Source organism: Sinohyriopsis cumingii, unplaced genomic scaffold, assembly GCF_028554795.1.
Source record: "Sinohyriopsis cumingii isolate HCF-2022 unplaced genomic scaffold, ASM2855479v2 utg001050l, whole genome shotgun sequence".
NCBI classification, from domain to species: Eukaryota; Metazoa; Mollusca; class Bivalvia; order Unionida; family Unionidae; genus Sinohyriopsis; species Sinohyriopsis cumingii.
The window spans coordinates 392,501-408,691 of NW_028315955.1; the positions used below are offsets into that span (position 1 = coordinate 392,501).

General features: G+C 43.7%; 1 protein-coding gene across 1 annotated transcript in view; it reads left to right on the forward strand.

The window, feature by feature from the left end:
* LOC149772882 (angiotensin-converting enzyme-like) overlaps positions 1–16,191 on the forward strand; it is a 122,809-nt gene that overhangs the window by 30,011 nt on the left and 76,607 nt on the right. The gene's annotated exons all lie outside the window — the stretch shown is intronic.

Here is a 16,191-nt window from a genome sequence, read left to right on the forward strand (position 1 = left end):
TCGTACCATTTCATCTCGTAATAAATCCCACAATTGACAAGCGAGTGTCATCGTTTCAAGCCGAAATATACGACTGCTCGCAGTACAGTTAGGGTTGCCTATTGTGTTTTTCCTCATTTTACTCAAATACCGTCATCAAAACTGACCTTGTTTCCCGATAATGTTCATTGAGTAGCAATAGACAATATGCATCAATTCAGATTTCTCGGTTATCTGTGAATTCATTTTTTTTATGAGTGTCTATTTTCGAAATATAACATTTTCTATGGCACTTAAAATTCATGGAATGTTGATGTTGATGTTGATGTTGTTGTAGGGTTTAACGCCATTTTTCAGCACAAGATAGGCTATACATAGCGGCCAGTATTAATGGTGGAGGAAGAACCCAGGAAAACCCCAGAAAGAACCACCGGTCCACGAAAAGCTACTGGCAAGCTTTCTCACATACCCACATAGGTCGAACCCGAGACTCGAACCCACGCAGACAGAGGCGAGATGGTAGTGATCCGTAACGGTGAGTGCTTTAGACCACTCGGCCACTCAGGGCCCCCAATTCGTGGAATGAGGAAGGGGTCCGATTGTTTCCAAGGATCATTTTGTTCGTTGGGTCTTCAATTCATTGTAAATACCACAAAACTTGATACCTCGTGAAAAATAGTAAATTTATTGTGCTTATCATTGGTTGAGATCAGTCATCAATGAGGATTTTTCTGCATATGCGAGATTCTGTACTCAACTGTTGCACGTTGAGGTCCACCTAACAGTGTATTCTCGAAACAGTTTGAACACAAAACCCAAGCTCAGATTACAAAAACTTGACAGAGTATTACATGTACTGGAATAAAATTATACTTCAAGATCCTCTAAGATGTTCCTTATCCAAGTCTGTCTTCTAGATTACTAAAATTCACTGACCTAATAGTAGTGAATAGGGCCACCCTAGGGACAATGGGAATTAGCATTACAGACCCGCCCCCCGGGCCACTCTGGGGACTATGTAAATTTAACATGGAGAAAATTGCTGGGCCACTCTAGGGACAAGGGGAATTAGCATTACATGGGAATAGAGTTTGGGCTTGTCTAGGGACAATGAAAATTTAACATGGAGTAAAAAAAACTACTTTAGGGACAAGGGGAATTGAACAGGGGATTTTTTGTTTGTTTTTTTTTTTTTTTTAAAATAAAAAAAAATTTTTTTTAAAAAAAGGGGTAGGCAATTGAAAAGTCATTCTCTTTTCGAGAAATATGGGTGGCCCTGAAAAGGGCCTTTGGTTTTTCTTCTTCTGCTTCTAATTTCTTCTTTTTCTCAACCAACTTCTTATTTTCTCTCCTACACTCTTTCTCTTCTTTTTTTTCTCCTCTTCTTTCTTCTCCTCCTCTTCTTTCTTCCTCTTCTCATTTTCTTCTTCTTTTTCAATTTTTTCATTCCATTTTCGTATTCTTATCCTTTCCTCTTCATCCTCCTTCTCCTCCTTTATCTCTTTCATCACACCACTTATTATGTCCTTTACTTTTCTTACGTTATTAATTTCCATCTTTACACGATGGGGACTATAGGAATAGTGGTCTCCATTGAGTCTCACAAACATCTGCTCCATCATTCCTAAATTGTCTAAAACGTCTTGTAATTTTTGCATTTTGTCAAGTTGGTTCGAAGCCATCTTCTTTGTAGAATGGTTTGAACGACGAATACTGTGGGTTCTTATACGAAAAGCGCGGACGTGATGGAAAACATCCCCTAAAAACATAAAATTGATCTTACCTAGATCATGACCAAACAACGCGCGGACGTGAAGGAAAACATCCCCTTACTTTCTCATTTCATATAATAAAACCCAAACTATACTCTCCACATACGCTAAGAAACAATAAAGAAACCCATTATCTACTATTCACACAAACATACCTGAGCTCTTACAAACACAAACACACAAACACATACCCTCACTATAAAAAAGAGTCAGTGTTTATATTCACACTACTCTACCTACACACACACACACACACACACACACACACACACACACATTGGCAAATCTATAGTTATTTCTTTTCTAGAGTATTGGGTAGCCCTGAAAAGGGCTGTTGGTTTTTTTTTGAACTCCAGATGCACCTATCTAATGATGGCACCTTCCTGGCCTGGCGCCACACACGCATCTTCTTCCCCAGTCTCCTTTCACCTTTCTTCTTGGGAGTGCAGAGGCGGGATGATTGGCTTCAGCACCCCAATCCTCTGTCTCTGGTATCTTGTAAGTCATCCTCTCTCCTATTTTCTTTTCCTCCTCTTCCCTCTCTCTTCTCTCCTCCTCTTCCTTCTTTATTCTTGCCTCTTCTACTATGGCTTCCGCGGATAGTTCATTTACTATGCGCCTGGCATATTCCAGGTGCATCTTGAGTTCTAACAGTTTCACAATTCTGGTGTTCATTCTTGGTGTTGATCAATCAACAAGGGTAGCTGGACTGCCGAACGAGTTTCACTTTATACTGAAAGCGCGGACGTGAAGGAAAACATCCCCCTAAAAAACATAAAATTGATCTTACCTAGATCATGACCAAACAACGCGCGGACCTAAAAGAAACACTCACTCACTTTTTATGCTACCCATTCCTATTGTAAAAAAATTTCATTAATCACTTCAATAGACTATCCACATACGCAAAGTAATCTAACCTTAGATCTACTCTCCCCACACCTCAAACACCAAAAAAAGACATTATTTTAATCTACTATTCACACCAACGTACGTGAGCACTTACAAACACACAATCTTATACACAAACACATACCCTCACACTATTAAAAAAGAGTTAGTGTTTATATTCACACTACTCTACCTACACACATTGGCAAATTGATGGTTATTTCTTTTCTAGAGTATTGGGGTAGCCCTGAAAAGGGCTGTTTTTTTGTTTTTTTGTTTGCTATGGCAATCTTTTTTTAGTTTCTAAGAATGCGATGTCCTCTGAGGATAGACTTTCTGGCGATAGGTCTGCTTCTTCGGAAAGAGAAGAAGAACTCTTTGGTGTCGATACGACAATCGACAAAGCCGCTGTCAGCTTCAGGTTGCTGTTGTTGTTGTTGTTGTTGTTGCTGTTGCTGCTGTTGTTGCTGTCTCTGAAGTCTGTACTTCTCTGTCCATTCTTCTTTCTCCCTGTTCACTTCTTCTCTGAAGAGCTCTTCTATCAGGTCTTCAGTAACTTTTAGCATTCTCACATTCTCTATCTCTTCTGGCTTCGGTATCAGACTGTATCTGACCCTATGCAAATTCACGTAGGCTTCGTTGAGCTTAGCTAGTTTGGAGCACATCTTCGTAGGAGGATGAGTCGACAATGGATGGTTAGACTGGAAACAACCCTGGTTCTTAAAGTCAAAGCGCGGACGTGAAGGAAAACATCCCTCCACTGTTTTCGAGTCGCAACGTTCAATGAGTGTCATGAGAGGGATAGAGAGAAGTTAAAGAGCATCAATCCAACATTCTTATAGCTAAACAAAAGACAAAGGCATTTTTTTCAAAACACAACATTTTTTATTCAAAAATCACTTAACACTAAACAACAACATTTCTAACATTTTTAACAATAATCCAACATGATAACATCAAACATTTTTTTCTCAATTTACAGTCTACTTTAAACAGGGCTGACAACGTTGTGAATGAAATTGTGATTTCCACTGTTGGAAATCATTAGGCCATTGATGAACACTACGTTTCCTAGCTTGAGACAAAAAATAAGCATAATGGTCACAAAACCATCGATCTACTTTCACATCGTTTCTAGAAGAAGAACGAGGATCAAAATGAGTCACTAAATGTTCTAAGGAATAGCCCAGGCTGCGATGATGCAGAAAATACACACAATATTGTCCACACACCAAGGAATCTGTGCCTTGTAATTTCACATTATTGAATCGGGTGGTTTGAGAATTTCTTCTCATAAAGTCAATAATATCGTCTTCCAAAGGAGGCAATCCGTACGAATCGAAATATTCCACACATCCTTCTTGAGGAAAGTAGACGGCTACCCAGTGGGTTCCTGGGAGATGACTGTCGTCCGTGTTGATCACGTAAGCTTGATGGTCTTTAGGTTTGCGATGAGGAAGTTCATCTTTAGCACAGACGACAGGATTCCAAGAAGCCGTATACGAACTGTGGTTCAAAAGGTAATAAAGTTCCCAGGTATCCATGTTTTGTGTGGTTTTTTTCTTCTTCTTCTTCTTCACAGGTAATAATAAGTCGTCAATTCGATCTGACTTTTTTGCTTGAAAATGTCTGACAAATAACCGTTTCTTCGTTTCGTCTCCTCACTCTGATTCAGGAGAGCTTCGATACGATGGATCTCTTGAGTGGTTAATGGTGGACAAGAATGTTCACGCAAGTCTTTTACCACTGGTGCCACACGTCTTCGTCCGAGATGAGACTCCAAGCTTCGTCCAGGTACTCGTCCAATTTTTCTTCTTGGCTCAACATCAGGCATTTGTCGTGTTGAATTTGACTGGGATGATCGTTTTGACATCCATAGCAATTTTTCTTGATCAATTCCGTCATTTTTTCTACCAAGTGTTTGGCAAAACAGCAGACTAAATGGGCTTCTTGTTCCGGCCATCTTGACTTCATCATGATATCTTCTTCGTCTTTGTCTTGGGATTCTTCTTCCACAGGTTTCTCACATTTCGTCTTCAAAGTTTCTCCACTAGGTAAAGAGGGATAACAGTCTTCCATGGTTTCTAGTAATCTAGGATGACTTCTCTCAAACTGTTGATTTCTATCGTATTATCGAATTCGGCATACAGGATGACGTTCACTGTGTTCTCTGCGTGTAGTGCATTCGCAAACTGAATTTCCACACGAATCTGGCCAGATTTTATAGGGTGGAAATGTCCCTCGTCGCTGCCTTGGTCTGGAGTGAAATCGAAAGCCCACAAAGCGTAGCCTCCTGCATAATCGTCGTACGTAATGCCGTGACTGGTGTTGGTTCCTAACTGTCCGGTAGCTTCGTACAGGGACAAGTACGATCTCAAATAATTCTTCGCGGCACCAAAGTTAGGCTCGAAAGCTCGGGTACACAAGGTCTTGCCTTCACGACTGACCTCGATCTTGGACACATTGTAATGTTGAAACTCAAAAGGATTTTCGTTGTAGGCTCCGTTGAAGGCTGAATTCTTGACGATACCAACAATCAAACGTTTGGGTAACTGTCCTTGGAATAGATGATCTTCGATCATGGATCGCTGTTCAGCAGGAATGGTGAACGTTTTCACTTCCACTCTTCGTATCGGATACTTGGCGGTCGTTCTGCTCAACGTCTGACTGACGTCGTTTCCCACTTTAGGTAACACTTCTACGCGACGCACGTATAGTCTGGCTTCTTCGATTTTGGTTTTGTAAGTGGCATCACGAGCAGCCATCAAATGGAAAGCGGTACTGCTGCGATTCAGTCTCAAGCGGATATCCACCCCGTTCAGCAAATACTTTTCTTGTAACCACATGTCTAGATGCAAGCGATCCATCAGTTCTAAACTACGACTTCCAGCAATTTTCTTTCGTCGTTCTACAAATCCCGATAAATTTTGAGCATCCCCAGCAACTGTAATGTTGTTGAACCTATTCACTTGTTCAGGTTTCCATACCACGCAAGCGTCCAGATGAGTGTTCTTGGTTTCTTTTCCGTACGTCAAGAGATTTTCCAGGTAGGCTCGGTAAGGGTAAGTATCCATGCTGCTGCTGACCAGTTTGTTATTCAAGTACAAGTCTACCTCGCTAAACAAGGAATGCATGAAATTGCTGACGGGAGCTACTACATCATCATCGGCTAGGTCAGCGTTGGGTGGTTCGATCACTTTCACTTTTAAGTATAGGTAACTGCTATTCAGATCGATGTAATCTTCGGGCTGTCCTTTGATTTCAAACTCGATGGGAGCGGAATCGGTCAGTGAGGAGACCGGGTGAAATTCCACCCACTGGGATTCTTGCATCGTCATCATGGTGGGGGGCATGGCAAACAGATCCAGTTCCGTCTTGGAACAAGCGCAAGACTCTCGGTGCATCATTTTTTGTCTCTTTCGCAATAATCGAAAACGTCTAAGTCTCGAACGGTTCTTCTTTTCTTGGCCTTTCTAGCTTGAAGTCTGGTGAAAGGGTGTTTTCTTCGTCGTCTCTTTCTGCCTTGTCCTTGCTGAATGCCTGACTCGGTAGCGTGCAGGGCATTTATAGGTGTGTCTCGTCGGCCTAAAATGTCTTTGCCCGTTTGTAGCAAGACATTTTAGCCTGCCCTCATGAAGGCTTCTTTAGGGTTTTGTTTGTCGATGATGACATTTTGGAGAAATTCTTTGCCTTGCGTCAGTGCCGCATCTTTCAAGGCGTGCAATCCGCGTGTCACCATCGGTTTCAACACTGGGGCCACCGAACGAAAGGCCGATTTTAACATATCTCCTAAACCGTGTCCTCGCTGTCGTGCAACCCCTCGGTACACTGGATACATGACTTACGAGTCGTGAGAGAACCGTTTTCGAAAATGGAGTTTCACCGTGACTTTTCCTTTGGTGAATGAAATATTTTGTCCCAAATCTCCTTTTATGGTAATGTTGACCGTGTCCAAATACGACTTGCTGACTGGCAAATAGTGAGGATGGACAAATTCGCGGTGGACGTGGTAAGTGTTTCCACCTTCCTCGTCAGCGTTCGTGGCAGAATCCACTTTGAAAGGAATGACACGCGGTAACGGCACGGAGGTGTGTCCCACCACGTTGTACTCCACCACATCGGAATACACGAACATCAAATTCAGTCCTTGATTCAGTTCTACTGGGGTACGAAATAACTTGCTAAAAGTCTCGTTGTCATAAATGATGGGTAATTCGCTTTTGTTCATTATGGTCGTTCTCATGTTCATGTCTCCGCCCAACATGTCAAACAATTCAGGACAAAATAAGAAAGACAGGGTTTTACCCCCCTCAGGAAATTTTATCAGGAAGCGACGAGCTGTTTTGTGGTATTCCAGGGTGACACTTTTGTTGACACTCTCCAAAGCTCTCTGAAACACGCCATTAAACCTGGTGGCTATGGTGTTGACCAAATGTTGACCACTAAAATAATAGCCTGGAGGAATGAACAAGTGATAGGTGGTGTACTTTTGATTTTTTGTGCCAGGGGTTTTCTTGTCATATTTGCTATGGGTATCCAACCACTGTTGCATTTGCTCGTCATAAACTTCCACATGAAAAAAATTTTGATTGGGAAGGACATTGATGACTTGGGTCGGGTGAATCATTTCCACTAAAGCCACTTCCCAATGGGCTTCGTGATCTAAGGGGATGGCCTGAGGTAATTTGGCCGTGTAACAGCACAACGTGTTGTTGGGAAATACCTCCATGGAACTGTCACTGGGTAAGGTTAAGTAAAATTGGTTTTGGTGACTCATAATTCCAGAGTTTTGTGGCTGTCCGAGGGGTTAGTGAACGTCAGAGGCGTGTCTCCGCCCAAAATGGGGTTCTGATTGTGGTTGTTGTTGGAGTGGTGACTGACACTGGCACTGGACACAAGGTTCCCGTGGTTACCGGTCGAGGAGAATTTCAGGGAGGGATTGGGAAGCAGGTAACCGATGCAACTGCTCAATAAAATGGTCCACAATTGTTTGTCTCCTTGTTGCAAACTCAAATTGGCAATGGCTGCCCCGATGACACAATACGCCACGAAGATTTGGCAGAAAAAGACGATTTGCGTTTTAGGCACACGTTCTCCACACCACACCCACAAGGGTTGTTTTTGTAAATCTTGCACAGAAGAACTGGGTGAAGGAGGAGTGGTCGACGTAGCTGCGTCTGTGTGAAAGGGCATGATGGTCACTTCTTTTTATAGTCGATGACTTGCGAAGCGTCGATCCAAGAATCAAAACTGGGTGGATATCCTTTCCAACGTACTTTGACTTCTTTGACACGTCGTTTGCCCACTTTACGGGTTCTGCGTTCGAGAATGCTTTCGATGTCGTACACGTCGTCTTCTTTTTTGGTGACACGTTGTAACTCGGGCAAATAAAACGTTCCTTTGAGCACTTCTCCGTTCATGTCTTCCAATTTATAGACGGCAGGATGACGGCCATGGACTCGTCCAGTGACAAGAAACAATTCGGTCGTCCAGTTAGGTAAGTAACCTTTGTCGAAAGTGCGTTTGGTTTTGCCAATGCGCACCCAATCTCCTACGGTCAACTCTCCACTTTTCTTGGGGACAGCCCTCGTCGGGGACGTACCAAACAGACGCTCAAACACCAGCACTTCGTTCTCGGGAGTCACGTCCTGCGGGGCACGTCCGATGCTTCGATGGTAAGATTGGTTGTACGCTTGCACCAGGTGCGGTAAGATGTCGATGTACTTCAGAGTGTGGTGATGCGTAAAATATTTCCACATGCGTTCTTTCAAAGTGCGTTGAAAACGTTCCACGATGCTGGCTTTGGTTTCAGGATTCTCGGTGGTAAAAAAATGAATGTCACGTTTCTTTAATTCTTTTTGGAAAGCTTGGTTCAGAAATTCGGTGCCTTTGTCCGTTTGCCATCGAAGAGGGTGACGACCGCTTTGTTTCAACACCCGTTGCAGGGCTAGCACTAACTCGCTGCTCGATTTGGAAGTCAAGGGCACGACCCAGGCAAATTTGGAAAAGACGTCGATGACACAAAACAAATATTTGTAGCCACGATTGTAGCTGGCCAAATGAGAGACATCGGCTCAATCGGCTTGCCATTGATGATCGATGCCTTCAACTCGGGTGCCACTTCTGGCAAACTTGCGTCGAATGGGTTTATGCAAAGTGTAGGTAGCTTGTTCTTGTAACCATCGTTGCACTTGAGGTAAACGGAGACTTTTCAGTCGAGTTTTGGCAGCACGATACAATTTTTGAACTCCTGCGTAACCTGCAGGATGGGAGGGATCGTAGTTAATACTGGCTAAGACTTTTTCCATTTTTTTTGTGTGTTCATAAGTCACCCACTCTTCGGTGATGCTACTTTGGGTGGGACGAAAGGGTGGTTTGGAAATGGATTTACGTGTGCGATGGGCTACGGGAGTAGAAGTCGAAGGTAGTGGTGGTGGAGGTGGCAATGGAATGGCTTTGGTTTTCTTTTCTTTTTTCACTTCTGGTTTCCCTTCTTTCTTTTTCACTTCTGTCGAAGGAGGAGTGGACATCATCTTTTTAACCCAAGCTTTCATTTCCTCTCGTTGGGGTGTGGGGGACGGTGTCAACAACGATGCTGCAATCTTACTCGAAATGGGAGCTGCTGACGGTGTTTGAAACACTTCTCGCGTCTCTTCTTCCTCAGGTCTTCGTGGGGTAGCATCTCTGGTGACCCCTGGGGATGGTAGTAGTGGTGGTGGTGGTGGTGGTGGTAATGATGATGGTGCTGGACTTTTCATCAAGGTCTTAAAATCTTTCAGAGTGGGTAGAGCTGTTTCGTCTAAAGCTTTCTGGTGAAAGAGTTGCAGTCGTTGCAAGAGTTGACCGTACTTTTGCGATTTTTCTGTTTCGGACAAATCTTGGCGATCCATCAAAGACTGCAATTCGTGTTGTAACTGGGACATCTCGCTCAAATTGGGATTGGGAGGTAAATGCGGGGTACGTTGTTCTTGCCACCGATGGTATTCCATCCATCGTTTGTAAGGTACTAAAGCTAGTTTTCGTCCTCCCATGGGGTTGTCAGGGGTCGATTCTGAGATCTTGGGACTTCCGAAGGCCTTTTTATCTTGCTCCCACCAGTCCTCCCAACATGGTTCCCAGGACTCCTTTCAGTATGGGGCCTAACAAGAGGGGTAAAATGCCTCCACGTTGGACCAACATCTTCTTTTTTTGACGAATGGGAATTTTCTTTTGAACCATTTGGCGAAGAACGTGACGATGTTTGCTTAAGCATTGTTTCTGGTGTTTGGACAAAGGGATCGTGCCTTTCAAGACGTTCAAACAACATTCGCACACGGTATTGATGACCTCTTTGGAGGCCGATTGAATGAGTTTTTTTCGTAGAGGTGGAGAAGCTTTGGACAGGATAGATAACATGTCCCCATGTTTGACTAAACGTGGTGGTAGTCCTTTCCTTTTCTTTCCTTGGGGTTTTCTGGAGGGTGACATCTTTGAGTCTTCAGGAGCACCAAAAAAACACTGATACCCCCGACTTGGTCACAGGTCTTTTTATACTGGAACGCGTCGCCACTGATTGTCTTTACGTCGTATCAATTTGAGGACAGGCATGACACGTCGTGCAGGGGTACGCAACGGACTAAATCGAGCCAGTCCTTGCTTGGACAAATCCAGTAAACTTTGTAACATGCCCGATCTATCTTGAACTTTGATTTTGGGAGAAGGTACTTTGTGAGCAGCAGCCACTGCCGCTAAATTGGAGGGTCCTGCCACTGGGGAAGTTCTTTTTGGGGTCATCAACGGAGAAGTTCTTGGTGTAATCAACGTCTCCAAGTACTCTTCAGTTCTTGGTGTCATCAACGGAGAAGTGGATGAACGTGAGGATGCCGGAGACGCAGTCACTGCCGTGGCAGGTCGTGGTTTGCGAGTGTAAAGTTGCGTCCTGGCCGAAGTACCTCTCTTGCGATTAGTTTTCTTTTGTGGACTTTTCTTTTTCTGGGGACTTTTTCTCTGTTTCTTTTTCTGGGGGCTTCTTTTCTTTTTCCGGGGTGGTGTCTGGTCAGAGGAGAAGTTCTCCTTGGGGACCTGGTCTTTTTCTTTTTCTTCTTGGGGCTTCGTTGGACTTTTTTCTTGGGTATAACTTTGGGGGCATTAGGATCCCATCTTAAGAGAGAGCGAATGATGACCCCTCCTAGAGTACCGCTCCCTCCAGGTTTCAAAATGATTTGTTTTTTGGTTTGAGTGTCGATGCGGGGATCGGCCAGTTGGACCAAAGCGACTTTGTTTCGGTCGAAAAAGCGCTTGGTTTGATGAGGAATCTGAATGATTCCTTGGAGTATTTGACGTGCCGTCACCGTGAACCATCGTAAGACTTCTTTGAGACTGGCTTCTAAGACACGAGCTCGTATTTGTGGATTTTTTTCTCCACTGATGCCATACAAGGCACGAATCAATTTGACGGGAAGATGCGACTGAAGGGACGTCATGTTCACACTGTGTGAGACAGACGAAAAAGGGTCAGAGGTTTTTATAGATTTTTTTATGTGAAGTGAAATTAAGTCGAGGACGGAGACGTGTACAGGACAGGCCCTCCGTCTTGACACCAGTGGTGAAACAATTGGGTACGAAATCGCAAATCATCGGGGGTCGTAGGTTTCAAATCGACGAGTAAATAGGCGTGTTGCGTTTGAGTGGCATCGTCGTACGCCTGAGTCAGCCAAGGCGTTCCTAACTGTTTGGCTAAGACTTGCACTTGCGATTTATCTCAAGGGCTTTTAAACAAGACCACGTAATGCGCATTGAGACTGATGGTGCGATGGGCTTTACTTTGTTGAAACAAATTTTGGGTGATGTAAACGACACTGGCATTACGGTGATGCCCTTTGCGCGTGAACCACAGTTTAATTTCTTCTTCGTCTTCTCCTAACATGTCGTCAAAAATGACCAAATGGGTTTGACGAGAGTCAGAGACGATACCGTCGTCTTCTTTAGGAATGCCTTCCACAAACACGATGGAATCGCCTTGACTTTCTTGCAAGAGGCTGTACGCCGATTGCCACTCTTTGTAACACCACACGATTCGCTGAGGTGGCCGATCGATCAAATGATGTTTATGTTCGATCAAACGTTTGACGAATTCGGTTTTGCCTGAACCGCTAGGTCCAGCAATGAGCATGTTAAAGGGATGTCGAAGATACAAAGCCTCCCAACTGGCACGATCTAAGTGTTCGTCGATGACTTTGACAGTAGAGGAAGAGGGAGCAGAGACAGCAGAGGTAGCCATAGTGTGAGAAATGTCACTTGTGACACGAAAACAAACAAGACAAGAGTTTATATACTTTTTTCAGAACACGTTTATTGAATGTTTTTTTTTTCAAACATGAATACGAAAGACAAAAATACATAAAAGCCAAAGGCTTAAGTACAAGGATAAAAGGCACATGATAACCATTAACGTGGAATAAACACAAGTGTCTGTACAACAACATGTTTTGGGTAATGTTCTAACCAGTTCTATAGTAGGGGGTAAGGTCACACAAGTGTCCTCCCGAAAGGGTCTTTCAGGCCTGTCCACGACTGTCCTGTCCTGGGTGACGGGTTCTTCTGGCACCGTCACTAACACGGGTTGAAAAGTAACTTTTTTCCTTGAACAACTCTCGTGCATACTGGGCCACTTCTTGGGTCCAAGCCTCAAAACCCCATTCTTTCCAGGCACGGACATCTGTCCAATGGGGATGTAAGTCACAAGCTACACATACATCGTCATACACGTCTTGGGTAGCTAAAAGTTGACGAATCTTTTTTTCCTGTTGAGGTCGAGAAGTATCCAGATGAAAACGCAAGGCTTTGAGTAAAAGGAGTTTTTCGTGACCATTTAAGGCCATTGAGGTGGTAAGTACTGATCGTAAAGAGTCCACAAGGAATCGGCTGGTAAACGAAATCCCAGAAAACAAGTCACTAAGCCACACACCACTTGTCGTCCCAAATTGAATGGATACAGTTCTTGCAATAATCGATGGTAATGATCCACGGTTTGAATATGGTCATTGAGTTCCTTCCACGGAATCTGTTCAATAATATGTGACATAATCCGTGGCATGGCAACTTGATTTTATAGTCTCTTTGTTTCGGAAGCAATAAAGGTAATTTCTAACTAAACATGTTCGTTCTCCAGTAGGGAATTTAAATGTTACATACTGTAACTGAAACGTCAGAGTTTGTCTAGATGTTTCGTCTTTCTCTAAGCAGATTCCATGTAACAAATGTTGGTAATCCTTTAACTCGTCTTCCTCAATACGTTGCAGTAAGTGAATCTCGAAGTAACCAAAATTACGAACGTCTAGTTCATCATCATTCGCAAACTGAAAGTGTTCAACAAGGTCTGACCACTGAAAAAATTTCTGACGAATCAGTCCTCTTATACCATTCAGGGACCAGTGGTTAAAGATCTGGTGACGTAACGGATGCAATTGTTCTTTACGTTTCACTTGTATTTTGACCAGCTCTCGGTAAATCCTTTCTCTCAACTCCACAGGCAAGCCCAAAATGTTCTCTTGTAAAGTATCCATAAGTATATACACTGTTTTTGGAATCCTTGGGTGGTGGCCAATAGCCTCGTTTACCTTTGTGCCTGATGTAATATCCACTCATAATCAGTCTTCTTATACTTTGGAACAGAGCATAATTTAAAAACGGTTGAATAACTTTGCGTTTGCGTTTCACTTGTATTTTGATCAGTTCTCGGTAAATGCGTTCTCTCAACTCCACAGGCAAGGCACGAATGTTCTCTAGCAAAGTATCCATGAATAGGTCATACTAAATCCTCTTTGGTCTGACACAAGAAATGTACTCTTTGCACAAACATGGTTTTACTTCAGTGTCGAATTTAAATCGTTTAGTCACTAATCTACACATTACAATTCGTTCAGAAGTTTCCTCTTTCACTAAGTTGACATTGTGTTCAAGATGTTGGTAATTCGTTAACTCTTCCTCTGGAATTCGATGCAGTACGTTTACAATGATGTAGTAGATAGAATCGTCCATAACAAACCAATCCTTTTTAAAACTAGGGGATCGTTGATCAATGTCTGTCCAATGGAACACTTTCAATTGAATCAGTCCTTGTATAGCCTTCAGGTACCAGTGGTTCAAACACCGGTGACGTAACGGATGCAATTGTTCTTTACGTTTCACTTGTATTTTGACCAGCTCTCGGTAAATGTGTTCTCTCAACTCCACAGGCAAAGCACGAATGTTCTCTTGTAAAGTATCCATGAACAGATTATGGTAAGTTACTTCAATGTCTCGGTCCCACTAAGGGTAAGTAATGACAATTCGGTGACCATCGAGCATGTTCTACGTAGGCCGAATCTTGCGGTTCCCAGTGGTGAAGTGACACACCGCAACTGAAGCATTTGACTTTATCTCCTTCGCCCAAGTAGAAAAATCCGGCTCTGGCTAATTCTTCGAGGGTCGGTCCTCCCAGATACTTAGGCCATTTTCCTTTGAACGATTGAAGACGATTTTCAAAGTCGCAGTATTCCGACAAACGCACAGGAAACGAATATTCGTCTTTCACAGGTTCGTTTCGATGAGGGTTGGGTGACATGGGCAGGAGTTTGCTCAGGGCTGGATGACATCCGTAGGGGGGTAGACGTGAAGGTGAACATCCCCCTTTAAAACGAAACCCAGTAAAATGTCCAAGAGGACGAGCGGCATCACTTTCGCATCCCTCAGGTTTGACACGCACAGCATCACTTTCCATGATAGGGGTCGTGAGAACAAAGTTCCCATGATGCTTTACGGCATCGCTAAGGTCACAACGTACAGCATCGTACCCATCGCAAGGCTCACAATCGCATTCCACTTCCGAAGCCTCACACTTGAATTGTGCCTTTCTAAACAACTTGCTCTGTGTTTCTCTGAAAGTATTCATCTTGTTCGCTCGGTCTTGGTAGTCCCAATGAACTATCGATCTTGACCATAGCCCCTTTTTATACTAGTCGCAATGCAGTCTCAAGCTTGTACATCTTTCCTTTCTTATGTTTTTTATGTCTTGTTCTGGAAGGTACCGTCTCTAAGGTACCGTCAACATTGTACCGTAGTGTGATGGGTGGAAAGGCCATAGAAAGGTAAGGGCAGTGCGGAGGCCATCGAGTATGCTCCAGAATAGCTGAATCTTTATAGATACATAGATCCATTCGTAACTTCAGTCCGCAAGCGAAACACTGTACCTCGTATCCCAATCCTGACTCAGGTCCCAAGTAGACAAATCCTGTTGTAGCTAAAACATGCGAAGAAGGCAAGCCTTCCCTATCCGTAGGCCATTTCTGAAACGTGTCCAATCGACGGGCACAATCACAATAATCAGGTAAGAAGACTGGAAAATGGTAGGGTTTGAACTTGGAGTTCTCATCGGGTTTCTCACTCGATTCTTGCTGTGGCGAAGTCATCCTTCTAGCGGGTGACTATCCTCTTACAACCAATGTTTTATACCAACGTGTCCATACGGTAAGGTGAAATGATTGGGAAGTCGAACTCGCTTCTGGTACACGATTTGATAGACTTTTTCCAAGGGCCGACTGACGATGTGGTGAGTGGGTAAACTTTAAAGTTTCCATCCTCTCCCGATTGCAAATGGGGTAGAACGACGTGTTGATTGGCTTCCGTATTGAAAAAGTGTGGAAAGTACCCTTTAGCCATTTCTGTCATTCCAAACGTTTTAGGCATTCGACTCAAAGGCATGGCCAAATAGCTCATCGAATCTTTAAACTGTACTTGTCCCACTTGCATGAAAATGATTTTGGCTCCGTTCAAAGTCACTTTAGGACGCTCGGTGCCTTGTTCCGTATAGTATCTCAAAAGAAACTGTCCATCGTATCCGGAGAAATTGTCAGCCATCACCGTGGCATGACGATGACAATCTCCGTAACGTTCGATGTCCTCTTGGCTCCACGTCTTGTCGATGGGGTCTAAAACCCATTTGGCAAAATCGGCTAACGTGTTCGGTCCCCGAAAGATTTTTTCACGTCCTCCAGGAATCTTGCTGCAGAGAGGGCAATGACTGAAGATAGGTTCTTGAATGCACTTCTCGCACGCTCGATGAGCCACGCAGAAATTAGGAATGCGACTGCCGGTCTCTTGCATGCATTCGAAATCGAAAAAGATGAAATTGCCTGTCTTCTTGTGACCGTCCTCTTTCTCTGGTGAGGGTTGGTATTTTTGCACGTAGCATTGGTGTTCCAAGTCCACGATGTGGTGACAAATGTGACATTTTTTCTTTCCTCGACATACGTGTGCCTTGGCAGCATTGGTACATATGCCTTGTCCACACGTAGGGCACAATCTCAGGAGTTGACAAGCACATTTCTGCTGTGAACCTTGCGTCTTCAGATGTTGCTGGTAACAGGTAGGGCTGACAAACGTGCGCAGACAAGTTGAACAAGGCACTGGTCCTTCGCTCAGACAGGGTGAAGAGGCCAAACATCCTGGGCATTTCATTCCACAATGTTTGTGTTGCTCTCGATTATTATAACCACGGTCACATTTCTCACAGTAATATCTGTATCCCAGG